Here is a 19,965-nt window from a genome sequence, read left to right on the forward strand (position 1 = left end):
ATCCCTGTCATGATTTTGGCTGATATTCTTGTCCCTGTGTGTACGGAAGCTCTGATTGTATATGCATCTCTGTACGCTGAAATGTTTTACATTGACAGACCTCGTTACCATTTTGACTTGTTCTCAAGCCTCATTCAGATTAATGCAAAGATCAGCCAGTAGCTGCAAGCTCATCTTGTAGTTATACTTTCACATCTTAAATTAAACTAATCCCTTCCAAATGTGGTACTCTTCATTCAAACCAAAGGCAGAACATGTGTTGGATCTCAGGTTTGTGGGCAGCTTTCTCTGAAGATACTGAACTGGGCTATTCTTCATGTGTCAGTCTTCAGATTGGGTAAACGTCATCATATCTGGACCCAATTTCATGGAATCACAACGAGTTGACTCTGAAAAAGAAGAGCAACTGGTGACGTGTCACAGTTCACTCGGGGCAGGATTTTCTAGTCACACTCCCCCAAGATCGGAAAATCCTGCCTGAGGTCAACAGACCTTTGCGTGGTCCGTGTTCCGCCTGCTACATATCCCGTAGCAAGTGGGATGGGCAAATTCCACCCAGAGAGTCCAAGTTGCTGAGGCAACATGCACTTTTACATGCATGCTGTAGTCTGGATTTTACCCACTGTGCCATAAAACGTTCTACAAGACAGCATGCAGGATCATGTATTTTGACCTGGTATCTGACAGGTGGGATGCAAATGAGACTTGGGATTCAGGAGTTGCCTAAAACTTTCTCAATTAAAGTAAAGATCTCCATTAGCTCAGTGGAGGTATAGGGAGTGGATTAGAGGCTAAGAACAAGAGTTCTCAGTGCCACAACAACCACTCAATCCATTGGCGCAAAACTAAAAATATTTTCAATAAAAGTTTAACTGCGCTGGATATGTAATGTTCTCAACCAGTAAATGGAGATGGTGATAACTTGTTGTTGGCCGAACAGGATTTTGATGGGTGGGGAACTGTAAGCCAGGTTTTAGTTCTCTGCTTGCTTGTCTTAGTGAAATGCGTTTTGAGAAATTGGCTGCAGTGATGAGCACGGCTTTCTGTTGTTGCTGCAGTAACTGTGCTAGTTAGTTAAAAACAAAATGTATCATTGGCTTTTTCCTAGACAGACTTAATAATAATGTTAAGTTAACATTGATACTGTCACTAGATTTCCCCTGTAATCAACAATATTCCCCTTTGTCTTGTTCAGATGACTCAGAACCCCTTCAGCAGCGTTATGTGTTTGTTTTAAAAATAAGGACGATAAAGCTGTTGCCCAAACACTTGGCAGTCTCTTTCTCCAAGTCCTTCAATGCACAACAGATGTAGCTTTTTTAAACAAACCAAAAAAGCTCTGCATTTCGATCCACCCAGGTCACTCAAAAAGCATCGTAAAGAATCCAGATCAACTCAGGCTGCGATATAGCAAATGCAGTGCTCCATCAATCTTCACTATATACAATGTACTCATGAAGAGGATCTCATTCTTACACTTTTGAAACTCTCCCATTCTTTGTGAAAGAGAGCAGTGGACAGGCTGCATCCTTGGGTAGGATTTTGTATTTGGGTCAGGGCCCTGATCACAGAATCATAGAATCCCTACGGTTCAGAAGGAGGCCATTTGGCCTATCGAGCATGCACCAACCACAATCTCACCCAGCCCGTAGCCCCATGTATTCACTCTAGCTAGTCCCCCATGACACAAAGTGGAAACCTGCATTTCAACATGGAGATCACCATTCTCCTCTTCAACTGCAACAACTTCTTCCGCATTGGTGGGCTTCCTATTAGCCCAGCAGCTATGAAAAACCATCCACCTTCCATTGCCCAGTCATTAGCCAATTCAGGTGGAACCCCATTTGATCTCAACTTAGTCTAGTGGTTACTATCCCTGCCTGTCACGCGGGAAACCGAAGTTCAGTTCCCTGATGGGGAGAAGCACGATGTGGGTATGCCGGCGTTGGACTGACGTAAACACAGTAAAAAGTCTGACAACACCAGGTTTTAGTCCAACCTATTTATTTGATAATATTCTCACAAGCTTTCGAGGGGACACCCTCTTCGTCAGGTGAATGGAGAGTTCTGGCCTCAGACAGAGCATATAAAGCACAGACAGTTTAGAGATTACTGATTAAAATGCGAATCCTTACACCTAACCTGCTGTTCAAGACCTGAAGTGGCTGACAATGTGAGTGGTAGGAGCACTGATCACAGTTTAAAGAGATGTGTATTGTCTCCAGACAGTACAGTAAGTGAGGTTTTGCAAACCCAGGCAAGTCACGGGGGTTACAGATAGTGCGACATGAACCCAAGATCCCTGTTGAGACCGTCCTCATGTGTGCGGAACTTGGCTATCAGTCTCTGTTCAGCGACTCTGCGCTGTCGTGTGTTGTGAAGGCCGCCTTGGAGAATGCTTACCCGAAGGTCAGAGGCTGAATGCCCGTGACCACTGAAGTGTTCGCCAACAGGAAGGGAACAGTCTTGCCTGGTGACTGTCGAGCGATGTTCATTCATCCGTTGTCGTAGCGTCTGCATGGTCTCCCCAATGTACCATGCTTCGGGACATCCTTTCTTGCAACGTATCAGGTAGACAATGTTGGCCGAGTTGCAAGAGTATTTACCATGTACCTGGTGGACGGTATTCTCACGTGTGATGATGGTATCCATGTCGATGATCCGGCATGTCTTGCAGAGGTTGCTGTGGCAGGGTTGTGTGGTATTGTGGTCACTGTTCTCCTGAAGGCTGGGTAGTTTGCTGCGAACAATGGTCTGTTTGAGGTTGTGTGGTTGTCTGAAAGCAAGAAGTGGGGGTGTGGGGATAGCCCTGGCGAGATGTTCGTCTTCATCAATGATATGTTGAAGACTCCGGAGAAGATGTCGTAGCTTCTCCGCTCCGGGGAAGTACTGGACGACGAAGGGAACTCTGTCCACTGTGTCCCGTGTTTGTCTTCTGAGGAGATCGGTGCGGTTTTTCACTGTGGCGCATCGAAACTGCCGATCTATGAGTCGAGCACCATATCCTGTTCTTACGAGGGCATCTTTCAGGGTCTGGAGGTGTCTGTCACGATCCTTCTCATCTGAGCAAATCCTGTGTATACGGAGGGCTTGTCCATAAGGAATGGCTTCTTTAACATGTTTAGGGTGGAAACTGGAGAAGTGGAGCATTGTGAGATTGTCTGTGGGCTTGCGGTACAGTGAGGTGCTGAGGTGACCGTCCTTAATGGAGACGCGTGTGTCCAAGAATGCAACTGATTCTGGGGAATAGTCCATGGTGAGTCTGATGGTGGGGTGGAATTTGTTGATATCATCATATAGTTGTTTCAGTGATTGTTCACCATGAGGCCAGAGGAAGAAAATGTCATCGATGTATCTAGTGTACAGCATCGGTTGAAGATTCTGTGCAGTGAAGAAGTCTTGTTCGAACCTGTGCATGAAGATGTTGGCATATTGAGGCGCAAATTTGGTCCCCATGGCTGTTCCATGTGTCTGGATGAAAAACTGGTTGTTGAAGGTGAAGACATTGTGGTCCAGGATAAAGCGGATGAGTTGTAAAATTGCATCTGGAAACTGGCAGTTGTCAGCATTGAGTACTGATGCAGTCGCAGCAATGCCATCGTCGTGGGGGATGTTGGTGTAGAGCGCTGAGACATCCATTGTGACGAGGAGTGTCCCTGGTTCAACTGCTCCATGTGTGCTGAGTTTCAGTAGGAAGTCCGTAGTGTCGCGACAAAAGCTGGGGGTTCTTTGTACAATGGGTTTCAGGATGCCCTCGACGTAGCCGGAGAGGTTCTCACACAGAGTTCCATTGCCCGATACGATGGGACGGCCAGGTGTGTTTGCCTTGTGAATCTTTGGGAGGCAGTAGAGATCTCCAATGCGGGGAGTACGTGGAATGAGAGCACGGAGGGTACTCTGAAGGTCCGGATCAAAGGTCTTGATCAGATTGTTGAGTTGACGAGTGTGTTCTTTGGTTGGATCTGTGGGTAATTGTCTGTAGTGTTCCTCATTGTTTAGTTGTCGGTACACTTCTTTACAGTAATCCGTTCTGTTCAGTATGACGATGGCCCCTCCTTTGTCTGCTGGTTTAATGACAATGTTGCGGTTTGTCTTGAGAGCGTGGATGGCGTTGCGTTGTGCTTGGGTGATGTTCGGGGCTGTCTTGTGAGTGCGGCTGATGAATCTGGTGTTAACGCACCTCCTGATGGTTTGGGCATACAAGTCTAGTCGAGGGCAGCGGCCTTCCGGAGGAGTCCAATTGGATTCCTTCCTCTTAGGCTGTTGCACTGCGGATCTCTCTGTCGGCTGTTCTGGTTCATCGACTGTCTCATTGTGTTCGTTGCTGGCCTCTTGGGGTTTGTGGAAAAACTCCCGCAGCCTCATTCGCCTGATGAATTCCTCTGTGTCCGCTGCGAGACTGATGGGGTCCATTTTGGTGGTGGGGCAGAAATTGAGCCCTCGGCTGAGAACTTCGATTTCATCTGGTTGAAGTGTGTAGTCCGACAAGTTGACAATAGACCTCCCTGCGGTAGTGCTGTTTTCTACTGTGGTGCCGGGGGAGGCTTGGTTGTTGCTGGCGGCGATGCCGAGTTTCTCAAGTTTCCTGTTCTTGGTGTGCATGTAGGTGGTGTAGTTTCTTTGTCTCATCTGCTTGGCAGAGTTTCGCAGTTGGTCTGCATCCTGAGTACAAGTTGAGAGAATGTATTCCATTTTAGTTTCCAGGGCGTGGCGTTTGCTGTAAAGCTGGTGTATGAGGTGGTTGAGAAGTGTGAGAGAGGTGCGACGGCAAAGTCTCTCAGCGTAGTCTGTGTTATAGGTTGCCCTGAGTGGGTTCGTGATCTGTAGTCCTTTTGGTATCTTGTCTGCTTTCTTGCATCTCTGTAAAAACTTGATGTCTGTGTCGATATGCGCAATCTTCTTGGAGATTCAGCCTCTGACCTTCGGGTAAGCATTCTCCAAGGCGGCCTTCACAACACACGACAGCGCAGAGTCGCTGAACAGAGACTGATAGCCAAGTTCCGCACACATGAGGACGGTCTCAACAGGGATCTTGGGTTCATGTCGCACTATCTGTAACCCCCGTGACTTGCCTGGGTTTGCAAAACCTCACTTACTGTACTGTCTGGAGACAATACACATCTCTTTAAACTGTGATCAGTGCTCCTTCCACTCACATTATCAGCCACTTCAGGTCTTGAACAGCAGGTTAGGTGTAAGGATTCGCATTTTAATCAGTAATCTCTAAACTGTCTGTGCTTTATATGCTCTGTCTGAGGCCAGAACTCTCCATTCACCTGACGAAGAGGGTGTCCCCTCGAAAGCTTGTGAGAATATTATCAAATAAATAGGTTGGACTAAAACCTGGTGTTGTCAGACTTTTTACGGGGAGAAGCACAACAGGTTTTAGGGTGATATGGGTGGCACAGTGACTAACAATGCTGCCTCATAGCGCTAGTGATCTGGGTTCGATTCCTGGCTTGGGTCACTGTCTGTGCAGAGTCTGCATGTATTCCCCTTGTCTGTGTAGGTTTCCTCCGGGTGCTCCGATTTCCTCCTACACTCCAAAGATGTGCAGGTCAGGTATATTGGCCATGCTAAATTTCCCTTTCGTGTCTCAAGATGTGTAGATTAGAAGGGTTAGTGGGGTAAATATGCACGGTTACATGGATAGGGTGTGGGCGTGATGCTCCATTGGAAAGTCAGTACGGACTTGATGGGTCAAATGGCCTGCTTCTTTACTGCAGGGATTCTATGATTCTGAGGCGAACACTCGGCAATTTTAACAAATCCGAGGTTAAAAAATGGCCACAGCTGCCAGATACTGGCGTAGCCAGGGGGTTGCAGAGGGAACGACCGCTCCCCTGAGCACATTTTATCAGAAGTAGCGCCTTTTATACTCACTAACTTCCACCCACGCACAACCCCCTGACTGACAGCTCGATATACCAATCGGGAGCACAGTTCCTCACTCACTAACTCTCGCCCACGCACAACCCCCTGACTGACAGCTCGATATACCAATCGGGAGCACAGTTCCTCACTCACTAACTCTTGCCCACGCACAACCCCCTGACTGACAGCTCGATATACCAATCGGGAGCACAGTTCCTCACTCACTAACTCTCGCCCACGCACAACCCCCTGACTGACAGCTCGATATACCAATCGGGAGCACAGTTCCTCACTCACTAACTCTCGCCCACGCACAACCCCCTGACTGACAGCTTGATATACCAATCGGGAGCACAGTTCCTCACTCACTAACTGACAAGTTTACGGAGAGGCTGGAACCTGTATTGGGAGTGTACGTAACCTAGGAACTGAACGGCAGAAACACTCTGTAAAGGCGAGGGGAGCGGATAAACACACCAGTACTCGTTTGTTAATTACACTGTATCTTTTAATTCTGCCACAAAGTTGACCCAGAAGTTATGAAGTTGAAATGTCCCATTTCTCTGTTGAAATTAACTATCTCGCAGCACTCCTGAGATTAGAGTGTCAGAGAGAAATATTCATTGTCCTTCCTACTGTCTGCAAGTGTCCACACGAGGGGATTTTGAATACCTTTCAAACTTTGTGCACAGAATTCATTAATTACAGCCTACCTGTGATTATTGATTTTTTTAAAAAATGTATATTTTGTGGTTATATATTGTGGTTTGTGGGAAAGACCCACACCCAACCCCCTGCCTGACAGCTCGATAAACCAATTGGGAGCACAGCTCCTTTCTCACTAACTCCCGCCCACACCCAATCCCCAACTGACAGCTCGATAACCAATCCTAGCAATCCAATCCTTTATCTTTACAAATATTAGAGGGGTCAGCTTTTATCCAATGTGTGCAGGAAGGTTTCCTGACACAGTATGTAGATAGGCCAACAAGAGGTGAGGCCACATTGCATTTGGTACTGGGTAATGAACCAGACCAGGTGTTAGACTTGGAGGTAGGTGAGCACTTTGGTGATAGTGACCACAATTTGGTTACGTTTACCTTAGTGATGGAAAGGGATGGGTATATACCGAAGGGCAGAAGTTATAGCTAGGGGAAAGGAAATGATGAGGCGATTAGGCAAGATTTAAGATACATTGGGTGGAGTAGGAAACTGCAGGGGCTGGGAACAACTGAAATGTGGAGCTTGTTCAAGGAGCAGCTACTGCGAGTCCTTGATAAATATGTACCTGTCAGGCAGGGAGGAAGTGGTCGAGCGAGGGAACCGTGGTGTACTAAGGAAGTTGAATCTCTGGTGAAGAGGAAGAAGGAGGCTTATGTAAAGATGAGACGTGAAGGCTCAGTTAGGGCACTGGATAGTTACAAATTAGCCAGGAAGGAGCTAAAGAGAAAGTTAAGATGAGCTAGAAGAGGACATGAGAAGACTTTGGCATGTAGGATCAAAGAGAACCCTAAAGCTTTCTATAGGTATGTCAGGAATAAAAGATTGATTAGGACAAGATTAAGGCCAGTCAGGGACAGTAGTGGGAAGTTGTGCGTGGAGCCTGAAGAGATAGGAGAGGCACTGAATGAATATTTTTCATCAGTATTCACGCAGGAAAAAGTCAATGTCATCGAGGAGAATACTGAGAGGCAGGCTTTTAGACTAGACAGGATTGAGGTACACAAGGAGGAGGTGTTAGCAGTTGTTGTGAGTTCTTTACTCAGAGAGTTGTAAGGGCGTGGAATGCTCTGCCTGCAGCAGTTGTGGACTCACCAACTTTAAGGGTGTTCAAATGGTCATTGGATAGGCATGTGGATAATATTGGAATAGTTTAGGTTAGAGGGTCATTAGATTGGTTCCACTGGTTGGCTCAACATCGAGGGCCGAAGGGCCTGTACTGCGCTGTAATGTTCTATGTTCTAGCACGGGGTGGGGCCTCGACAGGGCGGGCGGGGATTGGTGGAATAGTAATGAGAGGATGGTCATTTTTTATTTCATGGCGCTTTTTTTGTGTGCTCGGTTCCCCTAACCTTCAAACCTGGCCACTGCTACCGGGCCACCACTGGGGAGGAGAAGGCAGCCCTTCTATAGCACAGCCTGCAGTTGTGACCAGTGTGGAATTAGGGGTGTTTCAAAAGAATCCTGGAGCATTGCCCCATCCCCTACAGCCCCTCAGATCATGCAGGGCATTAGTATAGTGGTATTGTCACTGCATTAGCAATCCAGTGACCCAGGGTGACATTGTGGGGACCCAGATTCAAATCCTGCTATGGCAGATACTGAAATTTGAATTAAATAAAAACCTGGAATGAAAAGTCTAATGTCAATTGTTCCATCCCCTCCTCTCATTTTGATATTCTCACTCCTATGATCATTTGTATAAGAACAACTGAAATATTTAATTTCTCTTCATCCCGTCTATTAGGCCCTCCTTCAGCCCAGACAAATTCCACTCCCTAGCTAATCTTTTGTCTTATTTAAATTACAAAAGCCCTTCTAATTTTCTTTTACACTATCTGCTAACCCTTTTTTCAAATGAAACCACTGTCGATTGTTATAAGAACCCATCTGGTTCACTGATGTCCTTTAGGGAAGAAAATCTGCTGGCCGTTACAGTGTAAATGAAAGCCTATTCATGACACTAATAAAAATCATTCAATAAATAAATAAAATGTGACTCCAGACCCTTAGCCCATATGGTTGACTCTTGAATGTCCTCTGAAATAGCCCTGCATGTCAAGGACAACTAGAACCAGGCAATAAATGCTTAGCACCACCAGCCAGCACCACCCAGATCCCATGAATGGATTTTTAAAAATCCATTGAATGGGGGCTATCTCCAGAGAGCTGCCATATATTTTAAAACATTTGAAAAAGCAATGTGATACAGATGACGGATATTTATTTGATACTCTACCTTGTGATTTCATCTTGGTAATGTCTCAATTTAATTGGGACCATCTGGAGGAAGTGCCAAGTAAAGATAATCAATATTGACGTTGGGGAGCAGGGAATTCAGAGTCTGATCCAACATGCTTTGCCCTTGAACACCTCTTAGGTGTTTACTTGAAGAGTAGCAGATGCCTGGAAACAGGTTGTCGCCTTGGCCACTTGCACTCTCGATTGAGAAATTAAGCCTGACAGGAGAAGCAGGAACAATTTCCAAAAAAGGAAAAACATTTGGAACAAAAATGTTGCATTTTAACACACAATCTTAATAGAGATATGGCAGAGACTCGGGAAGAACTGGGCAGTTAATGTCCCTGTTATGACATTTTCAGGAGAAAAAGGGGGAGAGTGGCACATTCGTGAAAGGGTTGTATTGTAATGCAAGAATTTAACATTGGACAAGGAGATCGCATTAAGACAGAATTCATATGGATTGAGTTAAAACTTACAGCGGAAATGGTACAATCCTTGGTATGTATTGTAGCAACAAAACAATGGCATTGGGGTAGAGGCGGACATCTGCGGGTAGTTTAGAGAGAGAAGAAAAAAACAACCTGATAATGTTGGATAATTTAACTATCTGGAATGGATATAATGTATGTGGCCAAACCAAAGAGCTCTTTTTAGAATGCAACTAGGACTCCTTTGCCAGATACCCATGGACAGATGCATTGTTTAACTTGGCTTTGGGCAATAGAATGAGACAATAACTGATGTAAGAGTAAGAAACAATGGGGAAATTACAGCAACAAGATAATGGGATTCTATATAGGAATAGAAAAGTATAGTAACTCCAGGAGTCAGCTATGAAGAAACAATGCTTTTTCTTCACAAAATAAAGTAAAAGAAAAACTACAAGCTGTGGTGAATACAACTGGTCCCAACCAGGATAAAAGGAATAATGGACCCACTCAGGATCTTGCTTTATACGAGGCTCAGTATACAAGCTCTACATGGTTGGTTAACTACAAATCCAGTAAAAAATCTCACAACACCATTATAAGATTATAAGATTTCTTACTGTGTTTACCCCAGTCCAATGCCGGCATCTCCACATCATAATTACAAATCCACAGGGAGCTCATGTTCAACAAGTCCTGCAGGGAGGTCAATCAGTGATTCCCACTGCAAGTTATTGGGGTTATCACAAAAAGGATAGTCACAATAAGGTGGTGCATTGGAGTGAGGTAAGGAATGATCTAGCCCAAATTAGTTGGGCAGAAAACATTGAGAATAGATTAATAGATTAACAGTGGGTAATCTTCACAAATATGGAATGAATAAAGTAAAAACAAAAATATTCCTAAAATACAAAAAGGAGTGCTTCAAGAATTGAATTTTGTGGATAAATAGTGTAGAAACAAACTGAATGGAAGGGACAGTAAATACCTGGAGGTAATTATGCAAACCTGGAACGTGTAGTAGAGTGGTGAAAAAGAAAATAAATGGGAATTTGATAAAAGGGTTAGCAGATGGTGTTAAAAGAAAACTAGAAGGGCTATTGTAATTTAAATAGGACAAAAGATTAGCTAGGGAATGGAATTTGTCTAGGCTGAAGGAGGGGCCTAATAGACGGTGAAGAGAAATTAAATATTTCAATTGTTCTTACACAAATGATCATAGGAGTGAGAATATCAAAATGAGAGGAGGGGATGGAACAATTGTCAAAAATAACTACAGAAAAATATTTTGAAAATATTAGCAGAGAGCTCAAGGTGGGTAAGTCACTGGCCTCTAATGGCATATATCCTGCTTCAAAAGAAATGAATGAAGGGATAGCTGTGGATAGTCACAATTTTCTTCAACTATGAACATTATGCTAATAGAGTACCAATGTCATGCTTTTGTTCCGCAAGAAGTCTCACTTCGCTATGTTAAAGCCCAACAGGTTTATTTGGAATCATGAGCTTTCAGACTGCTGTCCCTTCATCAGACTCAACTCATGAAGGTGCAGCGCTCTGAAAGCTCGTGATCCTAAATAAACCTGTGGACTTTAATCTGGTGTTCTGAGACTTCTTACTGTGCACACCCCTGTCAAAAGCCAGCATCTCCACATCATGCTTTTGTTCAAGAACAGTGGACTCCATAAACTCTTAAAATCCATAATGTGAGATAACAGTAATGAGCGTTCATAAATGCATGAGTCAGTCACAGTTCAACCAATACATACTTGTTAAAAACAAGTTGTGTTTGTTCAGTGAAATAGACTTTTTGATTTGATAAATAAAGTAAATCTTTTAGATGTAATTTATATGGATTTTCAGAAGTAGTTTGACCCCATACTTCAAATTGCTTGTAAAAATTCCAGCCGGTATTTTAATATGATGTGGCGGAGGTACTGATAGAAGATTAGCTTGAAAATAATGAGTTTTAGTAAATTGTTTTTGCTGAGAATGCAGAAGGGTTTTAATTGGTGTAGACTCAAGGGTAAAGGCAGTGGTTGCTTTCATTCCCAATGTAGAAGGACAATTTGAACTTGGTTATGGAAATATAATTTCAAAATTTGCTGACAAAACAATAGTAGGAAATTTTGAAAATCACAAGAATGACTGAAGAAGAATTCAGGAAGACATGGGCAAAATGTGCACACAAATAAAAGATGCAATTTTATGGAGGTAAGTGAGAGATGGTACATTTTGGGAAGAAAGACAAAGAATGAGAATATACACTCAATTATAATATGCCAAGGGATATCTATGAGAAGGGAGAGGCCTATTAGTTTAGGTTCATAATTCCCTGAAAATGTGAGCGAGCACCAAAAAATGTAAGATATAAAAACGCCAACAGAGTTTGGATTGTACAAAAAGAGGCATGCAAAAGTAAACTCTAAAATCCCCTCCCTTGAATGCCCCTACCCCATCACCTCTCTCCTTGGTCTCCGTTTCCCCCCAACACCCACCCCCCCCAACCCCTCTCTCTCTCTCACCCTCCCCTCAGCTGTAAATACTGAGACAGAAGATAAGGTACTGTTCGCTCAAAGTGCTGTTACCTTTGGAACTTTGTGTGCAAGTACAAGGGATGCACCATCTGCTCTTTCACACAATTCCTTCCCTCTCACCATCCAAGGCCTTCTTAGTTGTACATTTAGTGTACTGCATTCTCTGTTCACTATGTGGTCTTCTCTACAGCGGGGAGATCAAACGCAGACTGGGTGATCGCTTTATGGAACAATTCCATGCAGTCTGCAAACATGACCCAGGACTCCCAGTTGCCTTTTATTTTAATTCTTCATCTTGCTCCCATCTGATCATTCTGCTCTTGGCCTGCCACAGTGTTCCAGTGAAGCTTAACACAAGTTCAAGGAACAGCACACTATCTCATAACTCAGCACTTTACAACCCTTTGGATTTGACATTGAGTTCAACAACTAGATCATAACTTCTGCCTTCATCTTGTTCCATGTGTTTTTTCTTCCTTTTGTCTTGTTGCGTTTGGTCTTGTCTTGTTCCTTTCTTTATCCTTTTACGTTAATTCAAGTAGTTTGTATGTTGCCATTTGTACCTGATTTGCACATCTCTCTTTGAGATATGTCTTTTGTTTCAATCTCCACTGCCCTCCACCCTAATTCAGACAGTCTCTTTTGTCCTTCCTGCAGCAACACCTCTCTCACCCACCCCACCTTCCAGAAAAAAAGTTATGTTTCTAACTTCCTTAAGTTCTGATGAAAGATCATCTAGACCTGAAATGTTAAGTCCGTTTCTCTCTACCGATGTTGCCTGTCCTGCTGAACTTTTCCAGCACTTTATTTCTATGCCAAAGATTGGAATAGTTGGGTCTAGGAATAACAAAAGCAAGGATGGATGTTTCAACAAGCAGATGGGTTGAGGTAGGGGTAGAGACACGCACAGTCAAGTGTTTTGCTCAATGACCTCCAACAGTTGGTGAAACATGATAGGAAATTTCTCTATGGCTAGTCATATTTCTTTACATTGAAATATGAAGTGATACTTTGTCCCTTTAGCCCCTTGGGCTTTAATTTTGACAATGTATCTGATATGTCCTTTTACATGCTATTTAGTCAAATGCCTTTTGAGGTCCATACGAGCAACAAATAGAGAATCCTTATCAACTCTCCCCAGAATCCTCATCAACTCTCCCCAGAATCCTCATCAACTCTCCCCAGAATCCTCATCAACTCTCCCCAGAATCCTCATCAACTCCCCCCAGAACACTCATTAACTCTCCCCATCAAGATTTCAATCAAATAGGCTTTGCTTTCGACAATTCATGCTGGCTCTCATTTATTCGCCTGTATTTTTCCAAATTCTAATTGATTTTATCCTGCATTTGTGTTTCTCGAAGTTACCCAAATGTTGAAATTTGGTAATGTTTCTTCTTGAAGACCTAATTTTGATTGGGAGGCTGCCAGTCTCTGTGAACTCAACAGCAGCACCCCTGCATATATGTTGTGTGTGTAACTCAAGTTGTCATAATTAAATACCAGGAATAACTGAGGAGTAAGTATAACCTTGCTGTAGTTGGAATATTGTAGCCAGGAAAATGAATGTGAGCACCAACAGCGCAGGCTAGAGTTTGCTGTTGCAGGAGATCTGATGTTTTGTGCTGTTCAATCGACTTGCCCCTGTAATTCTTCAACTCAATCTTTTGCCCACAAAGTTGCTGGAAGCATGAAGGCAACAGAGCATCTGGGACCTGAGTGAATAGGAGACGCAAGAGTGTATCTCCTTAACCCATCAGATTGATGGATTGAGAAATAAGCATGGAAAGGATTGAGAAAAAGGTGTAAATTAAAATGTGGGTGAATCAAATGACAGATATGGTATAGAAAGGAATATGAAGTAATGTTAGATTAATAGAGAGAGAAAGCAGTGACAAAAAGAAAAATATATTTTAAAAAATTGGTCATTATAAAACCTCAAGGAGTATTACCAAGTTCTGAATTTTGTTGTCACTCACTGGGCAAACATGCATTGGGTGGCCAAAAATGGAGGCGAATCAATTTTCCAACCCAATTCCCACTGGTACTATTTTAACCAGCATGGGGAATGTAACGGGTCACAACCCGACATGCACTCAAGTGATCTTGTGTATAGCCTTTTAAATGCCTGCCTCAGTTTTGAATTTCCCCGAGTTTGAGATTGTCAGCAAGGTGGGTGGGCTCCTGAAGCTTGTCTGAAACAACTCAGATAAGTCAACTTTTGAATGCTGGGGAAGCCTGTTGTTATATTGAGAACCATTTGACAGTTAACATTAAAAGGACAACTTCAAATGTCATATTTAGATACTGTGTGATAAGTTATAGGGCTCTGTCCTCGCCAGCATTATGTAAGTCTTCAGATGCATTGCTGTATTTTCTCCAGTGGCTAAAATGCCATTCTATATTCAACTGTCTTGGGAATGAGATATTAATCTGTCATCTGAAACTTTGCTTCTATTTTTACATTGATCTGAAGTCCAAATATCTGTTTAGCTAACTTTAAAGGGACCATAAGTATTGTGGTACAGTGGGTAGGATCCCTGCCTCTGAGCCAGACGCTTTAAGTGCAAGTCCCAGCCAAGGAGCTGATGACTAAGGAAAGTGAATAAATAACATAGCCAAACAGTTTGAGTATCAACTTGTAGTATCCTCCAAATATACCAATAGCAGGTGCTAAGAGCAGCAGAGTGTCCTGGTCATTCATGCTTGATATGGAGTGGCAGCCCCTCAAGTTATAATCATTTGGTGACAGGCTAACAACTTGCTACAGAAAAAAAATGCTACGGGAACAGATTAAAATCTGCCTGTTGCACCAATAGGATTAGGAAGTAAAACAACAACGACAAAGGTATTATTCTATTGGGTTTTAGAAGAATTCCCAATCTGAATGTTTGGCTGAGTTCCAAAAGGGATTTAGCTCAACAGGGTCTGTTGATACATCTGTGAGGGGAGCTGTAAGCTGTGTTTCATTGTCAGTTTTATGAATAGTTAATAGGATTAAAATGTTTTGACAGGCTTTTGAATACTGTTTATTTTGATAGTTGTATGAATACTTAAAAGCAATGAACTTTTATCAGAGAGGAGTTTGAATGGTTCTGCATTTGACTGAGCTCCCAGAAAAAGATTGTTTTCAAGTAGGGTTTGAACAGTCGATTGGTAATAAAACACAAGAATTCCCGATTACAGGGCTTATGATTCTGGTTGAGTGGATATGAGATGGGATATGGAGAATGTATGAAGGGGGCATGGGGGCATTGGGGAATGAATGGGGCAAATTGGTTGGGTGGGGCTAAGAGATGAGGGCTAGGGAGTCTAACAGTGAACAAAATAACTGGGTTGATGCCCCAGTGAATAAAAATGAACCTTCTAACCTGCTGGCTGTGATATCCACTCACTTCCATTTCTACCTTGAGCCTGCTTTGCGAGGTGCCAGCCCCGAATCTGACTTGCAATTCCCAAATCCACCAACTAAATCCAGCACTGAAAGTTCACACTTCCAATAGTTAATTTTCAGTATCTCCAATGTTGATTGGCAGCAATTATCACGTCATTAAATTGCTGCTTGCATTTGTAATAACAGGACATAACTATCTGTGACATGTTTAATAGGCAATTAATGGACAAATACAGCAAGCTCTTACATAAAGAATTGTGGAGGCTAAGGGTTAGATGCTGCTTTTGCAGAGCTGAAGCGACTTGGACGGCAGCTTTTAGCTATTCCCAGTTAACTGTGTATCTGCTCCTTACCTGACTTTGCTGTCCCATTTACCATAATTAATGATGGACACCATTAGCCTTTCTATTATGCCAACAAGTTCCGGCTCTAGCTGTTTCAATAGGAAAACTTGCGGATGATAAACAACAACTGAAGGATCATGAACATCAGATTTGGAATGTTACTGCTATATTTCATTGGCCATCCTATTAATAGTTACACACATGGCTTTAGTTGCATTGTCATCTGATGTTTCATGTAATTTTCATAGCTGTGAGTAACCAGTTAAGAAAATGAATTATTTGCTGTCACTTCAAGGGTAGGGCTGGTTCGGCTTTGCCAATGTTCCAGATGTTTGTAAAGAAGATTCTTTTGGACAGAGGATTAGCTATTTAACTAAAGCCATAAGACAAAGGGGGCAGCCTACCCAGCCAGAGTAATACTGATCTTACCGATGGCTCACTAAGGCATTTCTGCACTAATAAAATAATGGAACATCTTGTTCTGTACACAGTTTACATTTGGAAACCAGCTCAGAGAAGCAACAATCTATTTAAATGTAGCTATAGCAAGTGAGAAAGCTTTCTGGATTTTCCGGAGAATTCCATTACGGCAAGATGATCTTCCATTCTGACCGTCATTGGTATCGTCAGCAATTAAACATTCAGTAAAAACAAAGTCCACAATAGGCCCTTCAGCATCTGGAAGATTATGGGTGAAATTTTCTCAAAGATTGACCAAGACTGTGATTCTCTTGAATTGGAACTAAGTGTCCACGGTTTTGGAGCCAGGGGGGGGGGGGATCTATGGAGGAAGGGGGCCTGAGTGGGGGACTTAAAGGAGTAAAGCTTTTTCACTTGCTGCAGCTACATTTAAATACATTGTTGCTTCTCTGAGCTGGTTTCCAGATGTTAACTGTGTACAGAACAAGATGTTCCATTATTTTATTAGTGCAAACCTGGAGAGTTTCCCATTGACATTAGCAGTGGAGTGATTTTCAAGTCTGCCAGGGTTAAAAGGGGCAATCCAGTCAACGCATCTCCATCTCAGCGAGTGGGAAGGTCAACTCCTTGCCCCCAGCGGGAGTCCATGTAACCCCCAGGAGCCATGAAGGGCCGTTCCTCTGGAACCTGGCAGCAGGCCACTGGACCTACCTCCTTCAGCCTCCCTCATGGCCCAAGACGCTAGGCCAGGGTGTTAGTGTCAGGGTGCCAGGAGCTGTGCACTGTTGACTTGTTGGCACTGCCAATCCTTATGGCCTGAAGGGAGGCTGAGTGAGGGGCTCTGAGGGAGAAGGGGAACTGTGTAGGTGATCTAAGGGGAGGGATGTTCTTTGGGCAGTATATGGAGGAAGGGGGCCTGAGTGGGGGAAATAAACTTCATGTGTGCGTGTGTGTGTGTCTGTGTGTGTCTGTGTATGTGTGTCAGTGGTGGGGGGGTGGGGAGCGTGCAGGGGGAACGGTGTGTGTGAAGGAATGGTGGGAGGGGGAGGATGTCTTTCATTACTGAGGGGTTGATGGCATTTCCTTGGCCCTCAGGCTCCAGCATGCCAGGTCCTTGCTTGTGAGGAACTGTAAGAAAGCCTGTCTGGTGTAGGTCCCGCTGGGGAGGCAGGCATAGCAGGAGGTTCAAGCCTGTGAATTATAATTAGGTAGTGAATTTGAATATGTAGTGGGTTCCTGCCTGTGATGGGCTGGGAGCATTGTGATGGATTTGGCACTAAGTGAAAACCCACTTTGCACTGATGTCTGCTTCTCCAGGTCATTGCGATTTGCGATCGGAGATGGCAGGCCTGGAGAAACCCCTTACCCCTCTTCCCTAAGTATCATTTTGGGTGAGAAAATGGTGTGGTTTGCGCCAAACATGCTGATGTGAATCAATCGCAATTTTCCCAGAGTTTGTAATTTTTTGGGAGAGTGATGAGTTTTGCACCGGTTCTGAGGAGAGTGGGGCCTAAACATGCCAGCCAGTAAACCCTGCTTCCCAGAGATTGGGTGCATTTTTAAAGGACACCGTCATTTCAAATTGAAGTAGAGAACCTCTCCACCACCCCCAACAGACATCGGGGACACTCTCCCCAGCCCCCAGCCCCCCCCACCGACCTCCCCTCATTGAAGGGATGGTACTCCACTCCCCTCCCCAACAAAGATCACTGGCATTGAGGCACTGGGGCCCTCCCCAATGAGTCCCCCATCATGAGCCCCCTCACTTCATGTCCATGCCCCTCATGCCCCAGTCCCCTCAGGTTCCACCTCTCCTCATGCCCCAAGTCCCTTGGCTCTGATAGTCTGATGCAAGTTGGCACTGCCTGGTTGGCACTGCCAGATGGACAATACCCAGCCACGTCCCTGACCACCAGGAGATGAAATAGCCTCTGAGCACACCCCATCCCCCTGCCCCTCCACCCCTCCTGGCATGGCCATCTCGCTTAGTCTTTGTTAGTGATGACCATTTGTGATTTTTGCTGGGTTCTCATTGCACCCAAGGGTTGGAAAATCCCAAGAGCAGGGAATATCTGGCCTCGAACAGAGTGGGCATATTTAAATATGAATCTAAATATGCTGGTTTGGTTTCCACCTTCACTGGGCACGAACCAGACTATGCCCGGGAGCGTTGGGTGGGAACTTACCAATGAGGTTTGGCGCCAGCGCAGAACACGCGATACTACTCGCCTGCGATTTTCTGGACCTGCTTTGTTCTAATGTGTGTTGCGCTGGGTACAACATGTCTGGGAAATTGCAATCTGTATTTCAAGGTGAAACCTTTAATCATGTACATCTTCGGAAAAGTTCCGTTCACAAAATTATCCAGCCAGTCTCTTTTTTAGTTAACCTACTACGTCATACTTAGTTTATTTAAAGTATTGTTTAGTTAACCTACTGTTACATATGTCAGACTTTCATTGTAAACTTTCTGATAAATGAAAGGATTCAACATTGAAAGCAGCTCTTTAAACAGAGGACCATTATGAACACACATTTTTTACCCATTCTATCCATTTCACAACATCCTGTTTATAGCTAGACCATGAACAGGGGAATGACAGAATCTGCCTTCAGGTAATCTCTTCAAAAGATCAATTCAGGAAGAAGCAGCTTTCAAAAATTATCCCCAACATATTTTATTAAGAGATAACAAATGCCAATGGAAACAGGATTCATTTCAATGTAAATGAGTTTGTCCTCTACAATAACACAGGTCTCATTTGTGGGAATATTTACGAACCATACATCATTTAAGGAACAATTCTGATTATACCACACATACATTTTATTTAAAATGCTAATTTTTAATGATAATCATTGTATGTTTCAGACCTTAATGAACTTTGAAATCTGCAGAACAATCCAATTATGATCCCATACAGTCATAGCATTTTAATTTACTACAAAGTAATAGGTAGTTTGAGATTATTCAGCTTCATGTAGCAAAATTCAACACAATGAAACATAACTATATGATGTTCACTTCTGAAAAAAATTACCATGGAGGAGTTTGTGCCTCCTTATCTTTTAGCGTAAAACTGGTAAGTGTTCTCCCCAAAGCTGATTTATTAGCAGAGTTGGTACTAGTTCCAATGTGTTTTTGGTTTTGCTTTGAGATTATGTTAGATCGTCCATGATTAATTATTCTCTCCATGATGAGGATGAATTCTAATAATTCAGGCACTGGACAATACAGTGGTCGGTGCTGCCATTACTTTGTAACTTGTTCTCTGGGGCCTCTATTAACTAGTGCAGTTGGACAGTATGTTGTTGCCAATCAGTTGAGCGTGGTCCAGTGGCATAGGCAGGATTTATATATATGGAAAGAGTTTTATTTGTGTGTGCAGTTAGCCAGACCAAATTACACTATTTCAAGTGGTCAATTTTCCAAATAGGAAGATTTTATTCTTATTCTTTCACAGGATGTGGGTGCTACTGGTTAGGCCAGCATTTATTGCCCATCTCTAATTGCCCCTGAGATGGTGAGCTGCCTTCTTGAATTGCGGCAGTCAATGCAATGTAATTACATCCATGCCCGATGGGCAGTACCAATGGGTCCTGGGCATTGGCACATTGCCCCTTGGGCAGTGCCGGGGGCTCAGGCTGGCACTGCCAAGGTTCCAGTGCCCAGGGGTCATCCCACCCTGCCACTCGATCCTCTAAGGAGGCCCGATTGCCTCCCACCCTTCACTCCAGCAGGGTTCGGCCACTGGATCCCCATTAGTGGGAGGCGACTGTAATCCCTGCTGGAGTGAACCACTCTGGTGGTGGCAGTGGTGGGGGCAGGGGGGAAGGGGATGGGGCAGGTAAGTGCTAGCAGGCCTGGAGTCTTCAGTCCTAAGCCTGCTAATTACATTTAATTTATATTAAAATGACTATGTAAATGGTCTTTGCACCCCCTGCTAATTTCTGGCACGAATGTGACGCTACTGGATATGTGGCACCGGGAGATGCGTTCGGGG

At 43.8% G+C, this 19,965-nt stretch overlaps 1 protein-coding gene across 1 annotated transcript in view; it reads left to right on the plus strand.

The window, feature by feature from the left end:
• Positions 1 to 19,965, plus strand: part of slc6a2 (solute carrier family 6 member 2) — a 151,213-nt gene that overhangs the window by 69,332 nt on the left and 61,916 nt on the right. The window lies entirely within an intron of this gene.

This window comes from Carcharhinus amblyrhynchos, chromosome 4, assembly GCF_965287045.1.
Source record: "Carcharhinus amblyrhynchos chromosome 4, sCarAmb.v2.hapA, whole genome shotgun sequence".
NCBI classification, from domain to species: Eukaryota; Metazoa; Chordata; class Chondrichthyes; order Carcharhiniformes; family Carcharhinidae; genus Carcharhinus; species Carcharhinus amblyrhynchos.